This window comes from Theropithecus gelada, chromosome 12, assembly GCF_003255815.1.
Source record: "Theropithecus gelada isolate Dixy chromosome 12, Tgel_1.0, whole genome shotgun sequence".
Lineage (NCBI taxonomy): Eukaryota > Metazoa > Chordata > Mammalia > Primates > Cercopithecidae > Theropithecus > Theropithecus gelada.
Window position 1 is genome coordinate 106,373,807 of NC_037680.1, and position 23,455 is coordinate 106,397,261.

Genomic DNA, 23,455 nt, shown 5'->3' on the forward strand with positions numbered 1-23,455 from the left:
AAATGAGTCATTTAAGTGTTAGCATATATATTCAGATTATTTTATTCTATTATCAATGAACAATTCTTAAATCCTGTTTGAGACAGGTTCACATTTACTTTCTTCCCTCTAGACTTGCTCTGATTTGAATTGAACCACTGTTCTAGCAGCTGTTTAAAACAGTTTTAATTTATTTTACATTATCACTGTACTATTGATTTGATCTAGGGTAGGTTTAAGTGAGGTCTTGAATAAAAAGACAGCAAGGAAGCATATCTTCCCTATATAAATATTTCATAAAGCACTTGAGCCACCTCCAAGTGGAAATCAGGTATTTTCACATTGATTCACGAGAACATGAAAAGTATTTTAAACTCAATAACTGTTTTTAATTCCCTATACTGGAACATAGGATCCAGTGTCTCTTCTCTCTATACATGGCCAACTGTTTCTTTCAAGCTGACTCCAGCTTCAATCCAGCATCCAGACCCACCCTCTGCAGGGAGGACGGGTGTTTTCGTGTCTCCTTAAAGGTTAACCAAATGTGGAAAGGGGTAGCAGAAATGATGTCACTGTCTACAGGTAACTGAAAGTCCAGAGGGAAATATAGAGACCATTTTGCCAATGGCTGCAGAAAACTTAGATTCTTTTGGAAAGAAGGTGGGTGCTACATCTCCGGTAAGCTGGAAGTGATTTATCATATAATAAAGCCACATAACTGACCTGCAAATAAAGAGATTCAGTTTAAGTCCTCTTCTTTGCACCTGAATTTATTCTGGGATCTGAAAATAGAGTATTTTGAAATAGGTCCAGTCTTTGGGTTTTCCAGACACAATATTTTATGCTTTTATTTCCACATAGAAGGTGTTTGTATTAATGGCTTAAACAAATTATGGGTTTATTCTCCAACATAAAAGAAGTCTGGAAGTTGTCAGTCGAGGGCTGATAACAGTGCTGATGACTCACTCAGTTATCAGCCAAGAAGCTTCCTGTCTGTACTACAAATGAAGCCTGAAATGTCTGAGCTCCGTTATCACCAACTTGCCTATGGTGGGACATCTGTGGTTTTCGCCATCTAGTTGGTATCTCTCCTTGGATAGCTGGGGCCCAGTTTTGCCATGGGGAAACCAAGTCTCAGCCATGTGCTGCACATGAAACTGACCCCACTGCCAGGTCCAGGAGTAGCCACATGACCTAGACCTGAGCATTCCCCTGGTGACAGATTGGTTCAGAGATGGACATGTGACCCCAGTCACACACCATTGACACCAAAAGCTCAACAGAGCTATCAGATACATACAAAAACAACTGATGCAGCCAGGTGCGGTGGCTCCTGCCTGTCATCCCAGGACTCTGGGAGACTGAGGCAAGTGGATCACCTGAGGTCAGGAGTTCGAGACCAGCCTGGCCAAAATGGTAAAACCCCATCTCTACTAAAAATACAAAAAAAATTAGCTGGGCATGGTGGTACACAACTGTAATCCCAGCTACTCTGGAGACTGAGCCAGGAGTATCGTTTGCACCGGGGAGGCAGCTGTGTCAGTGAGCCGAGATCACACCATCAAATTCCAGCCTTGGCGACAGAGCGAGACTCCATCTCAAAAAAAAAAAAAAAAAAAAATAGCAAAATAATCCAGCAAATTATTTAAAAGTTGATATATAATGACCAAGTAGGATTTATTTCCAGAACAACAGCATGATTATCAGAAAACCTATTTACCTATATTAATAGATTTAAAAAGAAAAATACTATGGCCTTCTTCATAAATGTTGAAGATGCATTTAATAAAATTCAGTATACATTATGGATAAATAATAAAATGAAAAGAGATAACTACTACCTTATAATGCAACAGATCTGTCTCAACCCAAAAGTCAACATCATGCTTAATGAAAGAATATGAAAAGGAATCCCATTAGAGTTGATAATAAGATGATACCATCATCGTTATCATTTAATATTGTTCTTGAGGTATTAAACCAAACCGGTATCCGAAAGCAAATTTATAAATATTTAATTGGAGAGGAAGTAAAATTATTATATGCAAACAATATAATATCATACCTAGAGAATACAACTTAAAATATACTACAAACAATAAGAAAATTCCATAAGATATCAAAATAAATACACAGAATCAAAAACCCTCATATATGCAAATAATAGTAGTTAATTGATGTGGGAGTGGGGAATCTCACTTACATTAGAAACAAAAAATTTTGTAAAAATTATAACAAGAATGTGAAATACCTATTGAAGAAAATTTTTAAATATAATCAAATGACACCAAATAAACTTGGACAAATGTAAAGACATACCACATACTTGAATAGGAAGATGTGACATCATAAAATATAAATGCCTCTAAGCTAATCTGTACATTTAACACAATAAATACAATCACCAATGGAATTTGGTGAGGGAGAGTACGGAATTGAACAAGCTGATTCTAAAGTTCACATGAAAAATAAGCAACCTAAGAAAGCCAAGAAACTCCTGAACAAGAAGGAAATGAGGTGGAACTAACCAATATTAAAACATAATATAAAGCTACAATAATTAAAATAGTGTGACACATTAAACAGACAAATTTATGGAACAGACTAGGGAGTCCAGAGATAGACCTAAATATTTGTAAGAATATGCTAAGAACTGGAAGGCTTGTTCAGTAAGTTATATTGAGATAAGTGAGTCATCACATGGAAAAATAATAGTATTGAATCCATACCTCACAACTTATACATCAATAAACTCCAAGTGGATCAAATATGTCAAGGTAACCCAAAAGAACGAAGCCATAAAAATGCAAGAAGAAACCAAGGCAGAATATTTTTATGATACTGGAGTGTGACACATATCCAGAAGCCATTAAAAAAAGAAAGATCAAAACACTTGTTGGCATAAAATTAAAGAATTTCACATGACAAAAATCACCATATGCTATATGAAAACACTAGGAAAAATCATGTGCAAACTTTATCAAAATCAAAGGGCTAATTTTCCTACTACAGAGATATCTTCCATAAGGCAATAAGAAAGATCATTGACAAACTTCAAAAGTTTCTATTCCTTTCAGCATCGCCTCTCAAAGTGCATCCCAAAGGACACTAGTTTCTTTAGATATTGGCCAACTTGTTAGATAAATGTCTAGAAGTTATCATTTGTATTTTGCACAGCAGATATGTGCATTTATAATTTCAAGAGATAGGGCCAGATTGCCCTTCTTAGACATTCTACCACTTCACATTTCTGCCAGTTAATGTATGGGAGTCCCTGTTCTCTCTATTATAAGGTTTCATCAAACGTTTTCATACTGGAAAATCTGCTAGGTGAAAAAGTGTTGTATTAGTCTGTTTTCATACTGCTGTAAATAACTCCCCAAGACTGGGCAATTTATAAAGGAAAGAGGTTTAATTGACTCACAGTTCAACATGGCTGGGGAGGCCTTAGGAAACTTACAATCATGGCAGAAGGCAAAGGGGAAGCAAGACTTGTTCTTCACAAGGCACCAAGAAGAAGCGCCAAGCAAAAGAGGAAGAGCCCCTTATAAAACAATTAGATTACGTGAGAACTCACTCACTAACATGAGAACAGCATGGGGGAACCACCCCCATGGCTCACTTACCTCTACCTGGTCTCTCCCTTGACATGTGCAGATTATGGGGATTACAAGGATTACAATTCAAGATGAGATTTGGGTGTGGATACAAAGCCTAACGTATCTTAGTGTAGTTTTCAGACATGTTTCTTTTTGTTTATTGTTTTTGTTCTTTTGAGACAGGGTCTCCCTCTGTCACCCAGGCTGGAGTGCATAATCTTGGCACGATCTTGGCACACTGTGCCCTCGACTTCCCAAGCTCAGGAGATCCTCCCACCTCAGCCTACCAAGTAGCTGGGACCACAAGTCCCACAGGTGCACGCCCCGATACCCAGCTAAATTTTTGTATTTTTGGTAGAGAAGGGCTCTGTCACCCAGGCTGGAGTGCAGTAGCATGATCTTGGCTCACAGTACCGTCGACTTCCCAAGCTCAGGAGATTCTCCCACCTCAGCCTACTAAGTAGCTGGGACTACACATCCCACAGGTGTGCACCACTACGTCCAGCTAATTTTTTGTATTTTTGGTAGAGACAGGGTTTTGCCATGTTGCCCAGGCTGGTCTTCAACTCCTGAGCTCAAGCAATCTGCCTGCCTCGGACTCTCAAAGTGCTTGGATTACAGGCATAAGCCACTGTGCCCAGCCTCAAATATATTTCTTATCATGAGCCAAAATGAGTGTATTTTCATATACTTCAGAGACATTTGCATTTCCTTTTTGTGGACTGATTGTTCTAAGAATCGAATGCATTTACCTTCCCACACAGCTTGTACCTGAGATGGGAACTACTCCCCACATAATCACACACACACAAAGCCTCCTCTGCTGGAACATGATTTTATACTCTCCCTGTCCTCCTTGGCATCACTTTACTACTCCAGCACACTCTTCCCCAGGCAAATATCTTGATTATTCATGACTGAAACTTCTGGAAAGATCCATCAACACTCTAATAAAACCACCAACACTTTAAGCCCTAAAACATTTATCTTAAAATATTCACCTTGCTGTTTCCACCAGTCCAAATCCTATTGTTTCCTGATTCTTATGTGATCTTCATTAAACCCCTGCATTGACAGACCTGCCTTAAACCAAACTTCAGATTCCCAGTAGAATCCAACGTTGCCTTTCCCACTCCAAGACACTGCTAAAGCTTCATGGAGCAACAAACTCAAGTCTCTAGCAACTGCTGGGTTTTCTCTTGTATTGCTAGATTTGTAGGAGCTAGTTCATGAAACTGAAATAAAACCAACCCAGCTGCCAGGGCAGGAGCAAGAACGGAACTAGAAAGGAACTAGGCTTCAATCTTGCAGAGTCGTGGACCGGGCTTGCGTGGTGTTTTGTTTTGTTTTGTTTGTTTTCTTGCAATAGGGAAGCTAGAGAATGATGTGACTGAATTGAGATTTTCTAAAGATTGTTGTGGCTCAGTGTGGATGGAGGAGGGAAGCAAGGATGGCTAGCAGAAATGCTAAGGGGATCAAATTTGGGAGGTGTTGGGGAGATGGAAGAAACAGGTCATTCAGATGCACTGGCCATGGGGTATGATTGAGAGAAAGGAGTCCAAGATGACACCTGGGTTTGGATCCCAAACAACCAGATAGAGTTGTCAGTTCCTGAGATGGTGAGGAGTGGGGAAGGAACAGTGGGAGAGGGGAGGTGGTGTTTGCGGTGGAGGTAGAGAAGTGGTTACTTCAGTAGGGTGGTGGTGCAGTCTCCTGTACAGGCAAGGGTGAGTGACAGCCTATGGGGCTGAGGGAAAGAAGGGAGAGGAAGGACTCACTAGAGACAAAAGTGATGCTAAAGATTAACAATGTTTCTAACTAAATAATCTATATGCAGTCCTTTGGTAGCTATTTCTAATTATTTTAACAGTAAAGACACCCAAATTACTATTTTAAATCAACAAAGCTGGCCGGGCATGGTGGCTCATGCCTATAATCCCAGCAGTTTGGGAGGCCGAGGCGGGTGGATCACTTGAGGTCAGGAGTTCGAGACCAGCCTGGCTAGTGTGGTGAAGCCCCATCTCTATTTAAAGATACAAAAATTAGCTGGGTGTTGTGGTGCACGCCTGTGGTCCCAGCTTCTCGGGAGGCTGAAGCATGAGAATTGCTTTAACCCAGGAGGCGGAGGTTGCAGTGAGCTGAGATCAAGCAACTGCACTCAAGCCTGGGTGACACAGCAAGACTCTGTCTCAAATAAATAAATAATAAGCAAAGTCTTTTTATTTTATTTGGTACACATAGTACATTCCTACCACACATTTTCAAAAATAGTGGCACTGTTTGGGCCCATGTCCTTGCTCAGCAAACGTTGTGCTCCTATTTAAAGGACAGCATGTCTCTTCACATATTTGTTATAAATCTTTTCAAAGACGCTAATGAAATAAGAGGATACTCATTTTTTTAAAAAATCTAGAAATTTTAGGCTTAATGGATTTCTAAATAAAATCAGGAACTCAGAAGATAGTCTGTGCACATTCTATTTTTGCTGACAATGCACAAGAGAAAGCAACTTTATTTTATGGAATCTAATTAAATGACTACAGGGAAAAGCTAAAGGGGGTGGTAACGGGCAGAAGTTTCTCTTTGTGAGCACTGAGGGCTCCAGCTTTCTGGGGCTGCCATGGCAGTCAGCCTGGTGATTAACTGAAGTGTGCGACCCACATCACCAGCAAACATGATCACAGCATCATGTGACTCTTTGTGCGTCAGGGGGTAATGTGTAATTTGAGCAATGCTCAAAGAATGGGCTGTGAATAGTAAAGGATGTTCATATAACTGTGAGCCACACTGACTATAGTCATTTATTTCAAGATTATGCCAATTTATTTAGATACAAATGTCACAGACTGATTAAAAACTAGTCCATTGCACCTATTCCATTTGCTGCTGAGATGAGAATTAATAGACACAAGCCAGACAACATCTATATAGGTGTGACACCTCATCAGAGGAGCAAAGTGCACGCTCAGTCATTTTTCTGAATACACAAATTAGCCCAAGGTGAACTTGTCCCCTCTTCTACTGCAAATGCTCAAATGAATGCACGTGATTTCACCTCTTTTCATTACACTGTATTATTAAACTATCAGGATTTTGTAGCACTGTCCTAGTTATCAACTATGATGAATTTTAGAATCAAATAGCCAAGCATGCTCACCACGTAATCTGTAGACCACAGAATAGTTTTTGATTCCAGAAACAAGGATAGATTTTTTTGATACTGAATCAGGCGTGCATTCTGGGATTAAATCCCAAAGGACCATAGGTGGAACTAATTGCTTTGCAACTGTAAGGACTGCATAGGGCATGGGGTCAGGGTTGGGGACATCATCAGCCCACAAGCTACAGAGCCAGCAACTACAAGTGAACCAGCAGAGAGCATCCAGGGATAAACTATCCAGCCAAGGGGTCAGCTCAAAGGCACAGAGCCAGAGGCAGAGTCCAGGCACAGGGAATGGGTGCCAACCAGGCATTCCAGATGAGAATGGCAAAGGCCTCTGGGTGGGTTGTCCCTTATAGAGCTCTATCACACTACTGAATGTTATGAAATCTGCACAGGCCAGGCACGGTGGCTCACGCCTCTAATCCCAGCACTTTGGGAGGCCGAGGCGGGCAGATCACTTGAGCTCAGGAGTTTGAGTCAAGCCTGGTTAACAAGCCCCATCAAAAACACAAAGAATTAGCCAGGCATGGTGGCACGCACCTGTAATTCCAGCTACTTGGGAGGCTGAGGTGGGAGGACAGCTTGAACTCAGGAGTTCAAGACAAACCTGGGCAACACGACAAAACCCCTTTTCTGTTTTTTTTTTTCTCTCATTTGTTTATTGATATTTCATTTGGTTTTGGTTAAATTTCTTCCTTATTAATCTTGATGACGAAGTACTTTTGAATATAATTAAATGACATTTAATTAAAAGATAATTGTAAACATTTAATAAGGATAATATACAAAATAAATGATTAAAAGTTTGCAGTAAACTTCCTCCAGCTGTTCCATTTCCAGACTATCTGCAGAGTGTTTTCTAAGAGCTTAGACATTTTTAATGTTATTTAATGATTCAAGGGGGAAATTATTCAGGCAAATTTTAACATGATTTTTTAATTGACAAATAAAAATCGTATATATTTACAGTATATAACATGATGACAAAACCCCTTTTCTAACAAAAACACAAAAAATTAGCCAGGTGTGGTGGTGCACCTCTAATTCCAGCTACTCAATAGGCTGAGGTGGGAGGACTGCTTGAGTCTGAGAGGCAGAGGTTGCATGGAGCCACGATTGCACTATTGCACTCCAGCCTGGGCAACAGAGTGAGACCCTATTTCAAAAAAAATAAAATAAAATCTGCATGGTGTTTTACTTCTCTCTAGCAAAGTGATAGATAGAAAAGGCAAATGGCAACACTGGTGCAAAACTTGGGTCTTTGCTGGGCAGGAGAATGTTTTACCTATATTTTTAAAACATGCAATATAAAGTACTTGATGGCCATTCCAAAAGTATGAGTTGTCCTTGACAAAGGATAACACATGAAAAGTACACTTCTAAATACTAATCTTTCTGATCAAATATATATATATATATATATACACACACACACTTACTTGTGGATATATATATCTACAAGTTTTCCATAGGAGTCCCGAATTCCAGTTACCAAATCAGAATTTGTTGACTTCTAACAAGTATAATTAATAATATATATTCATTAAAACTAATAATTCCAACTGTAAGGCTTTGTCTTACAAACTAAGAGGAGGAGCCAGGAGTAGTGGCTCACAGTTGTAATCTCAACATTGTGGGAGGCTGACGGAGGAGGATTGTTTGAGGCCAGGAGTTTGAGACCAGCCTGGGCAACATAGTGAGACCCCGTGTCTACAAAAAATATTTTTTTAATTAGCCATCGGTAGTGGCACATGCCTGTAGTCCTAGCTAGTCGAGAGGCTGAGGTGGGAGGATCACTGGCACCCAAGAGTTTGAGGCTGCAGTGAGCTATGATTGCACCACTGCACTCCAGTCTAGGTGACAGAGTGAGACCTTATCTCAAAATAAAAAAAGAGGCTGGTCATGGTGGCTAACATCTGTAATCCCAGCACTTTGTAGGGTCAAGGCAGGCAGATCACTTGAGGTCAGGAGTTCGAGACCAGCCCAGCCAACATGGTGAAACTCTGACTCTGTCTATACTAAAAATACAAAAATTAGCCAGGTATGGTGGCGTGCACCTGTAATCCCAGAGACTTAGGAGGCTGAGGCAGGAGAGTCGCTTGAACCCGGGAGGTGGAGGTCACAGTGAGCCCGAGATCATGTCACTGCACTCTAACCTGGGCAACAGAGTGAGACTCTGTCTCGATTTAAAAAAAAAGGATATATAAATGGACAGTAAATATATGAAAAGATGCTCATCCACATTAGTCATCAGGGAAATGCACATTAAAATCAGAATAAATAATGTTACGTATCCACTAGAATGGCTAGAACTAAAAGGACTGACAGTGACAGGCATTACAGAGCAGTGGTGACTCACATACATGGCTGGAAGGAGTGTCAATTGGCACAACCACATTGGACAACTTCTTGGTGGTATTTACTAAGGTTGAACCTAAACATACCCTATAACTTCACAATTTCTCTCCAAGGTTTCATTTACATCCCACAAAAATATGGGTCAAAAGCATCAAAATGTTTATAGCTGCTTTATTTGTAATAGCCAAAGACTGGCAAAAACTTAAATGTTCATCAACAGGGGAATAGATGAACAAATTATAATGAATTCCTACACAGGAAGATGATGCATCAGTAAAAAACCTGGAAGAAAACCTAGGCAATACCATTCAGGACATAGGCATGGGCAAGGAATTCATGACTAAAACACCAAAAGCAATGGCAACAAAAGCCAAAATTGACAAATGGGATCTAAGTAAACTAAAGAGCTTCTGCACAGCAAAAGAAACGATCATCGGAGTGAACAGTCAACCTACAGAATGGGAGAAAATTTTTACAATCTACCCATCCGACAAAGGACTAATATCCAGAATCTACAAAGAACTTAAACAAATTTACAAGAAAAAATCAAACAACCCCATCAAAAAGTGGGTGAAGGATATGAACAGATACTTCTCAAAAGAAGACATTTATGTAGCCAACAGACACATGAAAAAATGCTCATCATCACTGGCCATCAGAGAAATGCAAATCAAAACCACAATGAAATACCATCTCACACCAGTTAGAATGGCAATCGTTAAAAAGTCAGGATACAACAGGTGCTGGAGAGGATGTGGAGAAATAGGAACACTTTTACACCATTGGTGGGACTGTAAACTAGTTCAACCATTGTGGAAAACAGTGTGGCGATTCCTCAAGGATCTAGAACTAGAAATACCATTTGACCCAGCCATCCCATTACTGGGTATATACCCAAAGGATTATAAATCATGCTGCTATAAAGACACATGCACACGTATGTTTATTGCGGCACTATTCACAATAGCAAAGACTTGGAACCAACCCAAATGTCCATCAATGATAGACTGGATTAAGAAAATGTGGCACATATACACCACGGAATACTATGCAGCCATAAAAAAGGATGAGTTCATGTCCTTTGCAGGGACATAGATGAAGCTGGAAACCATCATTCTGAGCAAACTATCGCAAGGACAGAAAACCAAACACCGCATATTCTCACTCATAGGTGGGAACTGAACAGTGAGAATGCTTGGACACAGGATGGGGAATATCACATACCAGGGCCTGTCGTGGGGTTGGGGGAGGGGGAGGGATAGCATTAGGAGATATACCTAAAGTAAATGACGAGTTAATGGGTGCAGCACACCAACATGGCACACGTATACATATGTAACAAACCTGCATGTTGTGCACATATGCCCTAGAACTTAAAGTATAATTTTTAAAAAGAAATTATCCATTGAAGCAAATCAATAATTCAAAAAAAAAATGAACAAGTTACAATGCCATGGAAAAACATAGTTGAAACTCACAAAATACTGGACAAAATTAATGCATAATATCAGAAATCAGGATGAGGGTATCCTTGAGAGGAGGGAAGAGTTGACAATGGGAGGACGCAATGCCAGCATTCTAGGGTGCTGGTGCTATTCTGGTTTTACATAGATTGTGGTTCTATGGGTATGTGAGAATTCATGGAGCTGTGTACCCTTATGATTTCTGTACTTCGCGGCATGTTTGCTTTACTTTAAGAATAATGTTTAAAATTTTTAAAACTTAGAAGAAAACCCATCAAGGGCAATTCCAGGAGCCTATAGAAAAGCTCTAGTGACCTCCAAATTCTTCCCTGTTTGTTCAGGTGAGTCTTCACATCTTACCACTGGATTCATTCCTTCACCTGGTCTTTATAGGCAAATATTTATAGAGGGCCTATTGTGGGCCAGGCGTCGGGCTGAAATTCAATGATGAAATTCAACCTGATGAATACAACAGGTTTCTCAGGGAGTTCACAGCCTGAAGAAACAGAACTGCTTTCTAATCCTGTACTCTGCTGAGCGCTCTCTCATACATCTTCTCATTTAATTCACATTTCATTTAACTCAGTAACCCAGTCCATAAATCAGTGGTAGGGCTCTAATAAAACCTCATTCTTATGAATTGCAGGCAGGTATCTCCCTGTACACCAGGCTTGGTAACATGTCATGTGTACCACAGTAGGTAACTCCTTGCTAACCCAAAGCATACATCAATAATCTGCCAGGCGCTCCTCTCCGTGGCTTTACTCACAATCCTCCCCTGCACAGCTCAATAGACAGTCATTATAGAACAATGGGGATTCACCCAGGGGATGCCCCTAATCTACTATTCTTGAATCAAAGCATCACAAACTTTTTTTTTTGAGATGGAATTTCACTCTTGTTGCCCAGGCTGAAGTGCAATGGCATGATCTCAGCTCACTGCAACCTCTGCCTCCTGTATTCAAGCAATTCTCCTGCCTCGGCCTCCCGAGTAGCTGGGATTACAAGCATGTGCCACCATGCCCGGCTAATTTTTATATTTTTAGTAGAGATGGGGTTTCACCACATTGGCCAAGCTGGTCTTGAACTCCTGACCTCAGGTGATCTGCCTGCCTCAGCCTCCCAAAGTGTTGGGATTACAGGCATGAGCTGCCGCACCCGGCCAACTACTTTTTTATGCCTTTGTCCCTTTTCATTTGAAAATATCCTTGGGAAGATCTATAAATTGTTATTACGCATTTGCCTCTGGTTATGAATGGAGAATTTGAGAGTAAATTTGTAGGCAAGGGCCGAGAAGGAAGTATGCAATCCACGCAGGTCTAGAGTTTTAAGTGGACTTAGGCTAAATGGTTAAGGCACTGCAGGAAACTTGCTTATACCACTATTTTGCCTGGAATAGAAACTAGCCTTGGTGACAAATAGTAAGCTTATAAATTAATCTTAATGGGAAAAAGGGACAGCTGAAATAGATCCTGATTCATCAGTGTGAATTTCAGCTCACATTACATACAAATAGTCTGTGGTGTTAAAAACTCAACTCCTGGTTCAGCATAAACCCCTGATCAGTTCCCAAGAAAGAGCATTTACCAGCATGCTTCCTGTGTAGCCTACACAACCATCTTTCATTATCAATGCTGGTGACAATGATCAAAATGATCCATGTGCAACCTGAACCTGCCTGAGCAAGAGGCTGCTTCCTTCCTCTGACAACCGCCCCAGAGAGAAAGGCTTTGCTGGGAAGGAATTCTTGGATCAGGGCATCTGTTCAAACACCAAAGGTTAAAAGGTGAAGATGGCACACCTCGGTGTGGGACTCAGTCGTTTTTTTGTTTTATTGTGCATATATAAATAGGGAAAATACTCTTCAAAAAATAAATAATAAACTCAGAAACATGCCAAGCTCTTACCTCTTGGCTTTAATTTTGAGTTGCTGTATTTTGCAGGTTTCTAACTCATACTGATACAGAATGGCTGGGCTCCTGGCTAAACTCCACCTTCAAGCCCCGAACCTCAGCCCTAAGTCAAACCAGCTGACCCTGATACAGAAGGGCTGGGCTCCTGGCTAAACTGTACCCTCAAGTATGGAACCTTGGCCCTAAGTCAAACCAGCTGACCCTGATACAGAAAGGCTGGGCTCCTGGCTAAACTCCACCCTCAAGCCCGGAACCTCAGCCCTAAGTCAAAACGGCTGACCCTGGGGCCTTTTTGACCCACCCCACCCCTTATCCTGTGCCCATAAAAAGACATCAGCTGGTGGAGCAAAAAGAGGCAGCTGATGCAAGTGTTTGGGGATACAAGCTTCTGAGCCTCAGGGATACACGCTGCTGAACATCGGGGTTACATGCAGCTGAGCATCAGAGACTAAGGATAGACTCGGCTAACTTGAGACGGTGCAGCTTCAGAAAAAGATCACTTTCTCCCCATACCATCCTCTTTCCAGTTCCACATCCCGCTGAGAGATACTTCTATTGCCAAATGAAATCCTCCACATACACTACCCTTCAAATAGCTCATGTGACCTGATTCTTCCTGGACACCAAACAAGAACTCAGGAGTCAGGAAGGGCAGGTGCAGGAGGCTGTCACCCTGACCCTTCACTGAGCTATTAACACTTAGCCATCCACAGATTACAGGCTGAGTGAAATGAGCCACTCCACTTCCTGCCCACAAAAGGGGTCAAGGTCAAGGGAACAATCCTGTCTCAATACAACTATAGAATTTCTAGCTAGAAGTGCCATAGGAGAACTCCTCAAAAGAAAGAGGGACCCATCCGAAGAGACATCATATAGGGCCATCCTGCCTTCTTATTTCCAGTCCAGAGAGAGCCTCCTCTATGTCTTCACCCCTCCCCTGATTTCCTAACGATGAACGACACACACGCACATACACACACACCAACCCTGTTAGCAGAGGAACGCGTCTGGGTCGTGTGGCACCAAAGAATGCTAGAGGTGGTGAACCCCTGTAGGTCTGCAGCAGCCTCAGTTGTTGCCTCCTGAGAAGAAAGAATGTGACTGAGGAGGCATAAAGCAGAAGAAACCAAGGCAAATTTTAGAGCAGGAGTGAAAGTTTATTAAAAAGCTTAGCCGGGCGCGGTGGCTGACACCTGTAATCCCAGCACTTTGGGAGGCCGAGGCGGGCGGATCCCAAGGTCAGGACATCGAGACCATCCTGGCTAACGCAGTGAAACCCCGTCTCTGCTAAAAATACGAAAAATTAGCCGGGCGAGGTGGCGGGCGCCTGTAGTCCCAGCTACTCGGGAGGCTGAGGCAGGAGAATGGCGTGAACCCAGGAGGCGGAACTTGCAGTGAGCTGAGATCCGGCCACTGCACTCCAGCCTGGGCAACAGAGTGAGACTCTGTCTCAAAAAGAAGAAGGGAGAGGGAGAAGGAGAAGGAGAAGAAAAAAAAAAAGCTTTAGAGCAGGAATGAAAGGAAGGAAAGTACAGGGCAAGGCAGGCATCTCGAGAAACCAAATGCACCATTTGGGCTTTGACTTGGGGTTTTATAGGTTGGCACACTCCCGGGGGTCTTGTGTCCCTTCTCCCCGATTCCTCCCTTGGGGTGGGCTGTCCTCATACCCAGTGGCCTGTTAGCACTTGGGAGAGGAGAACATGCGCAGTGTGTTCACTGGAGTTGTACACATGCTCACTCGAGGTTCTCTTCCTTTACCAGCCAGATACTTCATTTTGCCTCTTAGTGAACATGCTTGAGCCCACTCGCCCAACTCCTGAGATCTTATTGGGAAGCTGCTGATCACTAGCTTCAGGTTTTTCTATCTACTGGGAGACCGCCTTTCTCTGGCACTGGCTATGACCGATTATTATTTTAAAGAGACCTTAACAACCTCCTGACTGCCACCTGATGGTCACGTGACATTCCTGGTGTGTGTGGGGGTGGGGGAGCCCTCTGCTGTTCCGCTTGTGTCTGACTAGCTACCTACTGTAACACACCCAACCCCACATTTCCTTTCCAGGAAATTTAGAACATAGAAAATCCTCATCTTTAGCACCTTCCTCTTTCTTTGCCCCCTCCTCTCTAATCCTCATTTCTCCCCGATTCCAACCCCTACTCTTCTAACAGAATTCAGAGCTTCCTCCTGGTTAAGAAAAGAAGGAATTTGATGAATTCCACTTATCTCTTCCATCTTTCCCAAAGTTATGTGAATTTATTTGAAAGAATTCAAACGCAGTTATTTACATATACACACACTCCATCCCCACTAGAAAGATAGCCTTGTAAGGGAGGAATTTTAGATTCAAACAGAGAAGTTACTACTTTTATAGTGAGATGAGGTGGGAAAACTTTCTACAAATTGCACCTACCATGATAGCCTTCGTCTACAAGTAAAACTATTCTCACACCCAACCTCGAGGCCTCTCTCTCTGTCACACACACATGCACGCACACACACACATGCACACGTATCTACTAAATAACTGCTGTGAAGCACTTCTGAAATAGTGTAGTAAGAACTTCTAAAAACCCACACTTCCATAAAAGCAATGAGAACACTAGCAAAAAAATGTCAAAAACAAAAACAAACAAACAAACAAAAACCCACAACTTTTTAAGAACTCTGGAAATTAACCAAAGGTGGCCAACTATCTGCAGGGCATTTATTGAAGAAAAATGGCTGAACCTCAGAAAGAACAGTGAGCTTTGTGGTGTTTTAACTTGCCCTATTCTTATCTCCTCCTCAGCTCCTCAGTAGCCTTGAAAACTAACAGCCTCGCAACAATGATAGCTGTGAAAATCATCAGTCTAGCAGTCGCGGGAGGAGACAGATGGGTTTGGAGTTCTCCAAAAGCCTATCCCTAGAGAATTGTCACTGTTTGACCTGCCTGGCAGCATCCTGAAAATCTTCCTTCTCAGAGTTGTCTCTACATGGCCTAACTCACAGCTCACTCTGTTCAAACAGCCCCATTCCCTGGACATTTGTTTAACAAAAAGTGGAAGATGTTTAACATTACAGCTTCCTCGGGTAGTAATACCACTAGGGGCTGGCCAAAAAAACTTTTTTCTTTACTCTTTTCTTGAGACAAGGTCTCACTCTGTTGCCCAGGTTGGAGTATAGTGATGTGATCATGGTTCACTGCAGCCTTGATCTCCCAGGCTCAAGTGATCCTCCCACCTCAGCCTCCCAAGAAGCTGGGACTACAGGCACACACCACCATGCCTGGCTTGGCTAAAAAAACTTCTAAAAAATCTGGGGGATGAGATGTCCATGGGGGCCTTGGAAACACTCTGACATATTCTTGGGAATCTAGAAGGCTATTTGCATGTGCAGCACTGTGCACACACCCAGGAAAGACCCGAAAAGGCCCTCATCTCTCACCTCTTGTTGAATTTGAGGATCTCCATAAGCCAGAAGCAAAGACTAAGGCAGAGTTTAAACTGCCTGCCAACCAGTGAAAGCATGCCCTAACATACATATATACATACATACATACATACACATACATACAGAGTCCCTTGGCAAAGGCTGGGAGAGATACTGTTTCATACATTTGAAGAAATCTCTGTCCTGGCTAAGGTGGGAAGATCACTTGAGCCCAGGACTTCAATGATGCAGTCAGCTATGTTTGTGCCACTGCACTCCCATCTGGGTGACAGAGTGAAACATTTTCTCTAAAAAAAAGAAAAAGAGAAATCTCTCTCCAGTCACTAGCTGTCTGCCAAGATAACCAAGCAGAGACTTCAGTGACCATGCATGAGAAAGAATGTAGACGAGAGACTGTGAGCTGTCCTGGAGCCCAGTGGTGCTGAGGCGGAGGTGCAAGAGAAGCTCCAGTGGCTCCCCAGGAATGACAGAACACAGGCTACTGCACTCAGGGCATAGCATAGGGATAACCAAGGCATGGGCTGTTGTTTTCAGGACCAACGCACAAGTGAGGCACCATTTCAGAGCCTTGCCCCCAGCAGATTACACACTATCCTGGAGTCCTGCATAGCTGGCTCTGAGGCACAAGTGAAGTGCTGGCAGCTGCTCCCAGGACTCGAGTACCAGTGAACATGGGCTACTGCACCCGGGGCTGAGGAGTGAACAAAGCATGCTGCTGAGGCACAAGTGGCACACCGTTCCCCACCCACCTAGGTGCTGCCACTGAAGACAACACTGCCAACCCCGCCATGACAGTGCAGCAGCACAGCCATGCCACCACCAACCTGAGCATTCCACTGGTGGCCTGGTAATCATATCAGCACCTGTACACACCATCAGAGGTCTTGTGGACAAGCTCGCTCAGCCTGACTTTACCCCACCACCTGTGCCACAGCACACAGTCTGGGGACCAGGGAATTGCCCAGCCCAGTCTACACTATTGGCACCTGAACACTCCTCGTGGGGGCCTGAAGTTTGGTCTGCCCACCCAACTGCTACCACCACAGCTGGCACATACCTGTCCACATCACCTGCAGGACTGAACACTGGCCTACCCACCTCATTGCAGTCACCATCAACACCAGCACACATTGCTTGGGACCCAGAGTATCATCCCACCACTTCTACTGCCATTGCCCATGCCACACTAGCTACCTAGGACCCACTGAACTTCCCAGTCCACTGCTGCCACTACTGGTATGTGAGTAGGCCACATAGGGGTCAAATAACTGGCCTTCCTGAGGCCAGGCAGAGTGGCTCACGCCTGTAATCCCAACACTTTGGGAGGCTGAGGCAGGCAGATCACTTGAGGTCAGGACTTTGAGACCAGCTGGGCCAACATGGTGAAACCCCGTCTCTATTAAAAAAACAAAAATTAGTTGGGCATGGTGGCGCATGCTTGTAGTCCCAGCTACTCAGGAGGCTGAGGCTGGAGAATGGCTTGAACCTGGGAGGCGGAGGTTGCAGTGAGGCGACATTGTGCCACAGCACTCCAGCCTGGGTGACAGAGCAAGACTCCATCTCAAAAAAAAAAAAAAAAAAAAGGGTCCACCTGAACTCACTAACACTAGTACCAATGTTTGCCATCCTGAGGCTTAAAAAGTAAGCACAATCAGCGCACTGCTATCACCACTGGGGGCCAAGACTAGCATACCCAGAAGCCCGCTCCCCAGGAAAACTGCACCACAGCCTCCACTAATAACTGCACCCTAGGCCACTGAGGAAATGACAGATACCACTGATACTATTTACAGCCCAAAAAATCAGAGACTACACTACTACACACACCAGAATCAAAACCAAAGTGCTCTATCCAACCAACACCATAGATTCATCCTCAGGAAAAAGTCCTCTCCTAAGAAAGCAAATTCAAAAACTGGAAAAAGGGAATGTTACACCAGATGTGCAGATATCAACATAAGGACACAGGGAATATTAAAAAGCAAGGAAGTATGACACCTCCAAAGGAACACAATAATTCTCCAGCAACAGATTCCAACCAAAAAAGAAATTCACAAAACCCTGGAAAAATAATTGAAATTACTGATTCTAAAGAAGTTCAGTGAAATAAAGAGAATTCTAAAATAAACACCACAAAATCAGCAAAACAATTCAGAATATGAATAAGAAATTTACCAAAGAGGAAGATATTATAGAAAAGAACCAAAGAGAAATTCTGGAACTGACAAATTTGTTGAATGAAATATAAAATACATCTGAAAACTTTAAAAATAAACTCAAGCAGAAGAAAGAATCTCAGAAATTGAAATCAGGTCTTTCAAAATAAGCCAGTCAGATAAAAATAAAGAAAAAAGAAATTTAAAAGAATGAGCAAAACTTTCATGACATATGAGACACCATAAAGTAATCAAATGTTCAAATTATGGAGGTTCCAGATGGCAAAGAGAGAATGAAGGATTAGAAAACATATTTAACAAAGTAATATGTAAAAACTTCCCAAGTCCAACAAGAGACGTAAATGTCCAGATACAAGAGACTCTGAGATAACCAAACAGATGCAATGCAAAAAGGACTTCTCCACAGCACATTATAGTCCAACTGTCTAAAAACAGGGAGAATTTTAAAAACAGCAAAAGAAAAACATTTAATCACCTATTCTAAAAAACCCTCTTCAGACTAACAGCAGATTTCTCAGCAGAACCCTTATAGGCCACAAGAAAATGGGATGATGTATTCAAAGTGTTGAAAGAAAAAAGATGTTAGTCAAGGATACTATATCCAGCAAAATTATCCTGCATAAGTTATCCTGCAAAATTATCCTGCATAAATTATCCTAACATTATGCTGAATGCAGAAAAGTTGAAAGCCTTTCCACTAAGAACTGGAAAAAGATAATACTCACTTTCAACACTCCTATTCAATATAGCACTAGAAGTCCTATCCAGAGCAATCAGGCAAGAAAACTAAATAAAACATATACACATTGGAAAAGAGGAAATCAAATCATCCCTTTTTGCAGATGACATGATCTTATATTTAGAAAAACCAAAACATTCCATCAAAAACCTCTTAGAGCTAATAAGCAGATTCAGTAAAGTTTCTGCATACAAAATCAACATACAAAAATCAGTACCATTTTTATACACAAATAATAAAGTAGCAGAAAAAGAAATCATTAAGGCAATTCCATTTGAAAAAAAAATTACAAAAAACCCCGCTTTACAAAAAGTAACATAAAATACCTAGGAATAAATTTAACAAACAAGATGAAAAATCTCTACAAGGAAAACTATAAAACGCTAATGAAAAAAATATGGAAGAGGACACAAACAAATGGGAAGACATTGCGTACTCATGGATCAAAAGAATTAATATTTCTAAAATGACCCCACTGCCCAAAGCAATATACAGATTCAATGCAATCTCTAACAAATATCATTTTTCACAGAAATTGAAAAAATAATCCCAAAATTTGCATGAAAGCTAAAAAGAGCCAGAATAGTCACAGCAATCCTGAGCAAAAAGAACAAAGCTGAAGGCAACAAACTACCTGATGTCAAAATATATTACAAGGCTATAGTAACCAAGACAACATGGCATTAGTATAAAAATAGGCACATCGATCAATGGAACAGAATAGAGCACGCAGAAATAGATACATGTATTTACAGCCTGCTGATTTTTGACAAAGGTACCAATAACATACACTAGGGAAAGGACACCCTTTACAATAAATGGTGCAGGAAATTGGATAACTTTATACAGAGGAATGAAACTGGACCCCTATCTCTCCATATACAAAAATCAACTGAAGATTAATTAAAGACTTAAAAGTAAGACTTGACATTATAAAACTACTAGAAGTAACTTCCCTACGGTGATTTTTTTATTTAAAAAAATTACTAAAGAAAACAAAGAAAGTACTTCAGGACATTGGTCTGGGCAAAGATTTTATGACTAAGACCTGAAAAGCATAGACAACTAAAACAAAAATATAAAAGTGGGGCTATATGAAACTATAAAGCATCTGGACAGGGAGAAAATCAAGAGAGTGAAGAGACAACCCATTTAATGAGAAAATATTTGCAAACTATTCACCCAATGAGAAACCAACATCCAGAATGTACAAGAACTCAAATAACTCAAACAAAAAAAAATCCATTAAAAACTTGACTAAAGACATGAATAGCCAATACTCAAAAGAAGACATACAAATGGCCAACAGGTATTTGAAAAGATATTCATCATCACTAATCATAAGGAAAATGCAAAGCAAAACCACAATGAGATATAAACTTACCCCAGTTAGAATAGTTATTATTAAAAAGACAAAAAATGACATACTAGGAAGGGCGTGGGAAAAAGGAGCTCTTATAATTTGCTGGTGGAAATGTAGGTTAGTACAACCACTATAGAAAATGGAGATTTCTCAAAAAACTAAAACTGGAACTACCATACATCTCAGCAATTCCACTACTGGGTATCTATCCTAAAGAAAAGAAATCAGTATATACAAGTGATGCCTGCACTCATATGTTTATTACTGCACTATTCACAAAAGCAAAGATATAGAATCAGACTAAGTGTCCATCAACAGATTACTGGATAAAGAAAATGTGGTGTAATATACACAATGCACTGCAATTCAGTCACTAAAAAATGAATGTAGTCATTTGTAGCAAAATGGATCAAACTGGAGGTCATTATATTAAGTGAAATAACCCAGGCACAGAAGACAAATTCCACATGTTCTCACTTATATGTGGGAGCTAAAAGAACTGATCACATGGAGATAGAGACTAGAAGGATAGATACCAAAGGCTGGGAAGGGTGTGAGGGCTGGAGGGGGAAATGAAGAGATTGTTGAATGGGTACAAACTTACAGTTAGATAGAAGAAATAGGTTCTAAAATAAAAGAAGAAGAAGAAGAAATAGATTCCAATGTCAGATGGCAGACTAGGGTGACTATAGTTAGTAAAAATATACTATATATTTTATAGTTGTTAGAATATGTGACTTGAAATGTTACCAACACATAGAAATAATAAATACCCCAAATACCCTGGCTTATTACACATTTTATGCATGTAAAAAGCACTCATGTGCACCCTGAAAATACGTAAAATATTATGTATCAGTAAAGGGAAAAAGAATATAGAGTTTACAGAATTGATACAGAAAAGCCATTTAAAAAACAACAACTAACAGCACCAACTACAAACTCTAAAGAAGGAGGAGAACTTATTTCTAGAATTGCTCATTATGTTATTGAAAATATCCAATTCTCAACAGAAAAAGTACACAACATAGAAAAGTATGGTTTATACCTGTGGTGGGGATAAAGGTGGAGGGAGCAGTCAATAGGATCTCGACACTGGATTTACTAAATATTTTTAAAGAGCTATAACAGGGTGCAGTGGCGTGTGCATGTAGTCCCAGCTACTTGCCAGGCTAAGGTAAGATGAATGCTTGAGCTCAAAAGTTTGAGACTGGCCTGGGAAAGATAGTGAGACTCTGTCTCTAAAGGAAAAAAGAACTGTAATAAATATGTTCAAGTTATTGAAATAAACCATGTATCAAAAATTAAAAGAAAACCTAAGAAAAATGTCTCCTCCTTCAATAATGAATAAAATAACTTAAGCAGAAGGTCAACAAGAAAAGACTCAACAATACTATTAACAAATTAGGCCTAACAAGCATCTATAGAACATTCTACCCAACAGCAGAACACCCAGTCTTAAGGCAAACCACAATAAATTTAAAAGGATTAAAATTTAACAAAGTATGTATGCCCACAATGGAATAAAATTAAAAATCAACAACAAAAACAAATGGGAAACCTTACAAACATGTGGTAATTAAACAACAGCAGAGAATATCAGTAAAGTGATATAAGTTATGAAAAAAGACAAAGAGAATTTCTGGAGTTCAAAATTACAGTAACTGAAATTAAAACATTCACTAGACGGACTCAACAGCAGATTTGAGCAGGCAGAAGAAATAATTAGTTAACGTAAAAATTTGTCAATTTGGAGTATACGGGTCTGAGGAAAAGAAAAAAACAGAATGAAGAAAAATGAATGAAGCCTCAGAGATCTTTGAGACACCATCAAGAATACCAACAAATGCATAATGAGAGTCAAAGAGGAGAGGAGAAAGAGAAGGGGGAACATAGAATATTTGAAGAAACATTTGGGCTGAAAACTTCTCAAATTCTGTAAAAAATATTAATCTGCACATCCAAAAAACATAACAAACTCTAGACAGGGTACAAACAGAGATCCACACGTAGGCACATCATCATTATACTTTCCAAAGCCAAACAAAAAAGAGACTTTTGAAAGTAGCAAAAGAAAATTGAGTCATTATGCGCATTATATACAAGAGTTCCTCAATAAGATTAGCAGCTGACTTCACAACAGAAACAATGTAGGTCAGAGCAGTGGATGACATTCAAAGTGCTGAAAGAAAGACTGTCAGCTAAGAAGTTTATATCCAGCTAACTATTCTTCAAACACAAAAGAGAGACTAAGACATTTCTAGAAAAAAGTGAGAGACTTCATTGCTAGCAAAATTGCTCTATAACAAATACTAAAAGGAGTCCTTGGAATGAATGAAAGAACACTAGACAGTAACTCAACTCCATATAAAGAAATAAAGAGCAATGGTAAGGATAACTACATGAGTAAATATAAAGGTGCAAATGCATTTTGTTTGTAACTCTTTTCTTCTCTTACGTAAGTTAAAAGATAACTGCCTAAAACAACAATTATAGAGCTGTGCTGATGATCTTATAATATATAAAGATGTAATTTGTATGACAATAATAGCATATAGAAGGGAGCAGAGCTATACTGGAGCAAAATTTTACATGCTATTGCAATTAAATTGGTATTAATTCAAATTAGATTATTTCTAAATTAAGATGTTAAGTGTAATTCCAGAGCAACCACTAAGAAAATAGCTTAAAATATATATAGTAAAAGGAACACAAAGAGAATTCAAATCATATACTAGAAGATACTTATGTAACACAAAATAAAACAGTAACAGAGAAAGACAGAGGAAAAATAAGATATAGAGGAGTTAATAGAAAAATGGCAGATGCAAATCCTACCTAATTGGTAATTACACTAAATTTAAATGATAAACAATCAAAAGGCAAATGTTGGAAGAATGTATTTAAAATAAAAGCATCAGTCTGCTATATGCTGCGTATAACAGACACACTTTACCTCCAAGGACACAAATAGGTTCAAAGTAAAAGGATGGAAGAAAATATACCATACAAATAGTAACCAAAAGAGAGCAGGGTTGTCACTAGAGACAAAAGACATTTTATAATAATGAAATGGTCAATTCATCAGGAAGATATAACAGTTACAAACATATATTCACCTAACAACAAAGCTCCAAAATACATGAAGCAACACTGACAGAATTTAAAGGACAACTAAAGAGTAAGAGTTGCAGACTTCAATACCCACTTCAACACTGAACGAAACAACTTAAGCAGAAGATCAACAAGAGAAGACTTCAACAATACTATT